The following is a 7,125-nucleotide window of genomic DNA, read 5'->3' as shown; positions in this document are numbered from 1 at the left end:
TGTCCCATGCAGAGTCTTTATCCCAGTAACACTGGTTGAAGTCTCTGGATACACTGACATGTATAAGTGGTTACTGAAAGTGTGAGAGTATGCATCTCTGCTTCTGAATGTGGTCCAAATTATTTAATTGCTTGTACGCACACCTCTTGCCTTTGTTGCTGCCTTCAACCGCTTTGCATGTTCACTGAGAACTCATTTCAGTGCTCTAGATAGTGAACACTGAACCAGATCTTCAGATCCAGTTTGGAGATGGGTGGGATCATAGTGGAAAAAAAATGCTTTTGATTATTTTCAAAACATTTGATGCATTTGTATTATTTTTGAAATGTTAATCTGGGATGCATCCACATTTCACTGTAATTGCTTTGCTGTTTGTTTGTTTAAACAATAATTGTACTGTTACTCACACCTTTCTCATGGAGTGAACGGGAATGTAAATGACAGCGCAGAACATTAACGTGCAGTACAGATCACTTCAGCTTTATAAGCTACAGGGTGCGGAATACGAGCACGCGCAGTGACACGGACACGCGCATTCATTCTGCCCAGAGCACCGGATTGGGAGCGAGGCCGCGCAGGAGCACACGGGCACGCGCACTATGGGGAACGACGGAGTGTTGTAGCGTTTCGTGCTGGTGCGGTTTAGTTGCAAGTGCTCTCGGAAAAGGCTTCTGAAGTTTAACTCGGGTTTTCTCGGACAGGCAGGCCTGGCAGCAACGAGTACGCGGACGCAAGGTCAGTACACAGGGGTTTCTACGGGTCTCATTCTAGGTTACATGTTCTTTTGTTTGAAGAATAAACAGTTACATTGTAGCTGCTGATGGTTGGCGGGTTGCACCGCTGCGGCTAACCAGTAACCGCTCCAGCTGGGGGAAAAAAACCTGCGGTGAAATTTACGCCTCATTTGAGCTTCATAGAAAAATGCGTTTGAATGTATTTCTCGTGTTGTGTTACGGTAAGATGTGCTTTTTAAATGAGACGTGTGTAGATACATGCAGATTAGTTTATAGAGTGCAAAGTTGACAGAGAACTGGTGGTGTATAAACCTGCATAGCCTCTTAATAACAATCCTGCTGTTGTGTTGTGTGTGTGTTGGCTTAGAGCAAAAACAAACCCACAGGCTGGACTGCTCCCTGCTCGGGCTCTGAGACTTGACTATGTCAAACACTTGCAGAATTACCTTGCTGTGTCTTATCAAGAGCTTTTTATTTATTTATTAATATTTTTCTCAGGTTTGCCACTGCTAACCAAAGAGCGAGTTGTGTTTATCAGAGCAGTGTAGATTATCAGAGTGCACGCGCTGCTGCTGCTGCTCTTAGGGGGTGAGTCGATATTTATATTTACACAGGAGCGACACAAAGTTCTTTTTTTTGACCTCCATGCTACACACATACATTAGTGGTGTGTAACCCAGTGTCAGGATCGAAACAAAAAGAGCTGCGTTTATACACCATTAACTCTTCGCCATTGCGGGTTTTCATAGTAGCTTTTGAGGCGCAGGCTGCTTGTGTTCTGCCTCTAACTGAATGAACCGCTGGAGCTGATGCATTAAAGCCAGCAGAGCACACGGGAACACTAAAATACCATTAGGTTAATTATAGGCGACTTTATCCAGTCTCTTAGGGCAGCAGAATAGCTAAGCAGATTGGACTTTAGGAAAACAAGCTTGGTTTTTATCCGCGGAAATACAACCTTCTCACTCTAAAGAAAATAATAAAAATAATAATAAGAGTACTAAGCTGTGCCTTTTTTTTTTTTTTTTTTTTGGTCGCTGGGGTGGTACCCTTTATGTTTTGTACCTTTTTAATATGTAACTTGGCTGTAGTACATTTTAAAAATGGTTTAAGGTACATACATTAATAATACTATTTTTTTAAAGAGTTTTAAACATACACCGGGGTATGAGATGCATGTAGTATCTCACGGACCTGGGTAAAAGATACACATTAAAATAAAATAAAAAAAACAACAATGTGTACACTTGCGGGTGACTCACTTGCACATGGAGAACATGCACAGAAACTCCACACAGGCTGTAACCCAAGCTCAGGTTTGAACCAGGGACGCTGGAGCTGTGAGCTGGCAACGCTACCCAGGTCCACACTGCTGCCCGTATCCTACTCAACCAAAGTAACTCGAGGTGGTCATATATGAGATCATATATCTAACCGCTTTGTAGTTAAAAACATTCATTGCTCATCCAGGTAGCAACACACAATACTGAGAATGAAATGAAGATTCAGTTATTATTGTGGCTTGTGGATTATAGGTAAACCTCTGTTATGTGAAGTAGCTTATTCAGGGCAGTACTAAATAAAAAAACAAAATTACATTTTTATGATGGCTCCTTAAAAAAAATATTAACATTTTGCAGGTTTTGAAAGAGGAATGTAAATTTATGAGCACAACTAACTGATGAAGGAGAAAAGAAACTGGGATCAAGTCTAGTCTGTGGTCCACACTGCCGTTCGGAACAGTTTGTTTCTTCAAGTAATCATGCAGCATTTGGCATTTTGGCTACTGTCATGGCAATTCAGAGCTAAAATTCAGAGTTAATACTGGCTGAATATTTGCTGTTCAATACACATACATTATTTAGAATGTACAGTTAATGTGTGATAAACAGATACAGTATGAATAGGACGTGCACAATTTTTTCTTTTTTTCCTTTAAGAAAGCTTGTCAGAATGGTTTACATGGCGTTGGGTTGAGAACAGAGGTGAAAATGTCAGGAAAAAGTCATGCTTGCAGGAGGTTCTTACTTTCATGCGGTAAAGCAGTTGAATATGAAGCTTGTAGGACAAAGAAATACCAGATTCATTATTGTGACCACAAATGATATGTACAATGATGTATTTACAGTATTCATTCATCCTTTGTAACTGCCTGGTCAGGGTCACGGTGCTTTAAATTCGGCTGCTGGTGTGTTTATATTTTGGGAACTAGAATCAACTACATTTGCTAGAAAATGTTGCAGGCAGACACTAACAAAAATAATAACTTGGCGGGGGGATGGGTTGTTAACTAGTCATGTGTATGCCTTTTCCTTAAAACAAAAAAACCTGGTTCAGGCAGCACCCATTTCAGGTTTAACTCTTAATATATACCGCTGAGCAAATTTAGATAAAGATACAGGCATTACATTATACATGCAATGACTGACTTTGACTTACTGAATCGTCCTTTCTTTGCAATAATCTAAGTCTGTAGCATTGCAAGAATTTTCAAACAGTCCACATACACTATCCATCACAGTGTTTCCACCCTTCCACCTGTCACCTTTTATGTACTGAATGAAATAATCCTTGATGGAATCTGTGTGAAATTGGTGATGCTATCCTTTAAAGAGGGAACAGATTTCTCTTAGACTGTCAATCATTTTAGTTGCCCGTAAACCCAGACACACTGTGAGAGCCAGTAGTGTTTCCTCTGTGCTTTGTGAGTCTGACCTCACACTCACAGCCAAACTCGAGTCCTTCCATCTGCTCCCTGCCTCCGCTTTGGGCTCTGTTCAAATTCTGAAATGGGAGACACATGGTAGAGTCTGAGGCTGTTTGCACACTTAAATTGAGACATTTCATTGTCTCAGTCAGCTTAATGTTAGAAGGCATCCCTCACCTATTGCTCTGTCACATGGTGTGAAGTAGAAACTCGCTCTACGTCAGCATTTTAATTCGTTTTTTTCCATACAGGTGTCAAAGAGGGTGGTGATGGCTGTTAGATGAGGCATTATGTCTGGGTGCTAAGAGGTTCTTGGAGCATTTTGTACAGTTTCACCCTTTTGTACTTTTGTACCTGTTGAGAATGGATTGTAATTGTTTGGAAAATGATGATGCTACTTTGTTGGAGATTGTTACTATTGGTTAATTTAAAAAAAAAAAATTTTAATTTTTTTTTGTACTGCAGTAAGCATGCAGAATGTTATGTCCCTGGATACTCTGGCATTTCATACTTGTGAATAATTCAGGAAACCTCTCACAAAAATGGCATGTTGACCTCTTGAAAATCCTTCTAATTAACTGCTGCTCCAGTCACTGTATTATCAGTTTACTTGATATTGCAGTTTACTTTTGAAGCCAGAAAGATGTAGGAAGAAGTGTGTCTCTGTTTTAGGTTAAAATACATCATCCAATTAATCAGAATTTTTTTTTATTTATTTATTTACACCTTTTTACAGAGAATATTTGCCGGACGTCAATCTGGTGGCTATATAGAAATTCCACCGATTATCGCATATTTAACTATTTGCATGTTAAGATTACCTTGCATCCCCACCCCCTTCCCCTCCCCCAGTCCAGCTGGAGGATCTGACCGCCATTAAAACCTGATGGGAAGCATGTTTTCTCTATGTCCTCATTTGATTTTCCTCTTTCGTCTCTCTTAACAGCACTTCACTTCACCGAAGTGCTGTTTATCCTCTCTGTTTTCCTACATGTTGTTTTCTCATGTCTTCACTCTTTAAAGAGTGCTGAAATAATCTTGCTTTGCTCCTCTGGCAGCTGCAGGGTCTTGGCAGCCAGGATGATGTATTATGTCAGGGTGAATAAATGTAAGTGTGCTTTTGATTTGGTTGCCAGAAACGCTACAAGTGCCTTTAGTGCTGCATATTTGGATGCAAGAAGAGGTAAATCTTCACTGGAGCAACTTCCTGAACTGCCAAATAGGTAAAGTGTTTATCAGTTGATGGTGTCTGGTGGGAAATGTGATAGAAATATTATAACAGAAGAGCAGAAATGATGTAACACAGACCAAATGTTTGAAGTGGTAATGCATAATGTTGATGAGAACATTTCATATTGCAGCATGGTTGAATTCTTGATTCAGATGGTGTGAATAAATTTTCTATAACAGCATGACTCTGACAAATTGATTGGTTTATATTAATGCACTCATTCTGTTACATTATTATTTAATAATTGCTCATTCTTAGGTACTTGTAGTGCAGACACTCCACATAATCATGTTATTTAATAAACTAACAAAAATGTAATAATTGATATGAAGTTTTCTGTTATGAGACATTTACTTTGCTTTTATGGAAGTCTCGGGTATAAGAGCTTTATAACAGTCAGTAAGTTTTCTGACAGAGGCGTCTGTGCTCTCTAGTTTCTTGGTAATATGACAAGCTGCATTTTTTTGTCTTCAGTTTACGAGAGGGGGAAAAAAGAAAGGTTACTGCTGTATTGTAAGTCATAATTGTTGGCAGATTGCTGCAGTATAAGACAAAAATAACACACCAAAACATAATGTTATAGGAAAATCATGCTCTGCCGCAAATCAGGCCATATTGCACCACCCAGCGTGGATTATTTTCCCATAACAGCACAGCTCAGTGTGTTTTTCCTTACTAAAATCTTTGAAATGATTTTCAGTATGATATTTTTATAGTTACCCAAATATTTAGCAGAAATATTTGAGATTATTGTTCGCTATAGATACTTGCTTATGTTGCAGCATGAAGGCCAGCAGTGTAGGTTATACTTCATATACAGTCAGTTATGCAGCTCTGAGAGCAATGTTGGTACTCGGGGAAATATCTAAACCTTGGCTTCAGGTTTGAAAGTCATGTTTTATTTTTGTTATTGGATCATATTCTGGACTTTCAGTATAATAAAGAATATACAGTTTTCTAATTGTAGGATTGGGGGGTGGTGGCTTAGTGGTTAGCACATTTGCCTTGCACCTCCGGGGTTGGGGGTTCAAATCCCACCTCTGCCCTGTGTGCACAGAGTTTGCATGTTCTCCCCATGCCTCTGGGTTTTCCTCCGGTTACTCTGGTTTCCTCCCCCAGTCCAAAGACGCGTTGTAGCCTGATTGGCATTTCCAATTTGTTCATGGTGTGTGAATGTGTGTGATTGTGCTAGGATTGGGTATTACGATCAATTTGGCGATTTGATTTGATTCCTATTTACATGGTTTCGATTTGATTTCAATTTATTCAATATCGATTAGTTATCAATATTTCATTTAAAATGTTAGTTTTGCAGACATGGAATCCATGTTTTAACATAAATTCTGGTAACTGAAACCCTCCTAATTGGCTATATTACTGAAATACACATTTACATTAACAATAGGGCTCACACAATTATGTTTAATTACTTTTTACTTTTACTTTGAGTAACAAACATTCTAACAAGAAATCATAAATGTGCATACAGTGTACACAAGGTAAGCACAAACTGCACAATGCACATTACTATAAAAAAAAATTGTAAATGTGCAACAGTGAAATTTATTAACAACTTGAAACATTTAAGATATAAAACCTTTTTCAAAATTCAGACCATGAAAGATGGCGACATCTTCAGGATGAGAGGCGAACTACAGGTAATATTCACATCTTCTCAAGTAAAGCAGGCGCATTAAGAACAGATATCGTTTCGTTAAATTGAAGATTGATAAAACTGGAGAATCAATATTTTTTACCCAGCCCTAGGTTGTGCCATGTGATGGGTTGGCACCTTGTCCAGTGTGTCCCCTGCCTTGTGCCCCGAGATCCGTGGGATATGCTCCAGGCTCCCCGTGAGCCTGTGTAGGATAAGCAGTGCGGAAGATGGATGGAATTTTAGGATTGTGCTTTGTGTACTCGGGTTCAGTAGGTGCCCAGAGATAAGTATTCTCAGCAACTGTTAAATAGCCCTTTTGAGACAAATACCTTAAGTGATGCATTCTCGGTTGACATTTTATGCAATAAAAAGGTCAATTTACTTGAATGTGATCTGTCTTTGTATGCGCAATTCTTTTCAGTGGTTTTGCATCTGAAGGATTAACATCACTGGTAGTTTTGTTTTTCACACTGTTCTTGGTCAACCCTTGAAATGTTTGGATGTGAAAAGCCCAAGGTAATAGCCATTTGGGAAATGCTAGAAACAGAACACCTAGCTCCAACTGCCATGCCTAGTTCACTCTTTTCACCAATCCCACTGCTCATTTGAGCACTGTTGCAAAAACCGGTTTATACTGCACACTGGAGTCATGTGACATTAGAATTGGAATGCTCAGTTTGTTTAAAAGTGGGTCGTAACTAATAAACTGGCATATACGGTGCATATTAATTGTTACTGCACTATTGGCCTCTGGAATAGACCTCAATTATGTCTGGTGTCAAAGTCAAGCATGCGT

General features: G+C 39.2%; 1 protein-coding gene across 10 annotated transcripts in view; it reads left to right on the top strand.

Moving 5' to 3' along the window:
- Positions 1 to 218: 218 nt before the first annotated feature.
- Positions 219 to 7,125, top strand: part of arhgap12b (Rho GTPase activating protein 12b) — a 48,999-nt gene continuing 42,092 nt past the window's right edge. For 7 of the 10 annotated variants that reach the window (XM_053639976.1, XM_053639978.1, XM_053639974.1 and 4 more), the window contains exon 1: positions 219 to 735. The gene's annotated coding sequence lies outside the window, so the exon portion shown is untranslated. The remainder of the gene's footprint in view (positions 736 to 7,125) is intronic. The other 3 variants (XM_053639979.1, XM_053639977.1, XM_053639975.1) reach the window with 1 other exon arrangement.

This window comes from Ictalurus furcatus, chromosome 13, assembly GCF_023375685.1.
Source record: "Ictalurus furcatus strain D&B chromosome 13, Billie_1.0, whole genome shotgun sequence".
NCBI classification, from domain to species: domain Eukaryota; kingdom Metazoa; phylum Chordata; class Actinopteri; order Siluriformes; family Ictaluridae; genus Ictalurus; species Ictalurus furcatus.
Note: the sequence above shows the minus strand (reverse complement) of the source record. Positions and strands in the feature narration are given on the sequence as shown.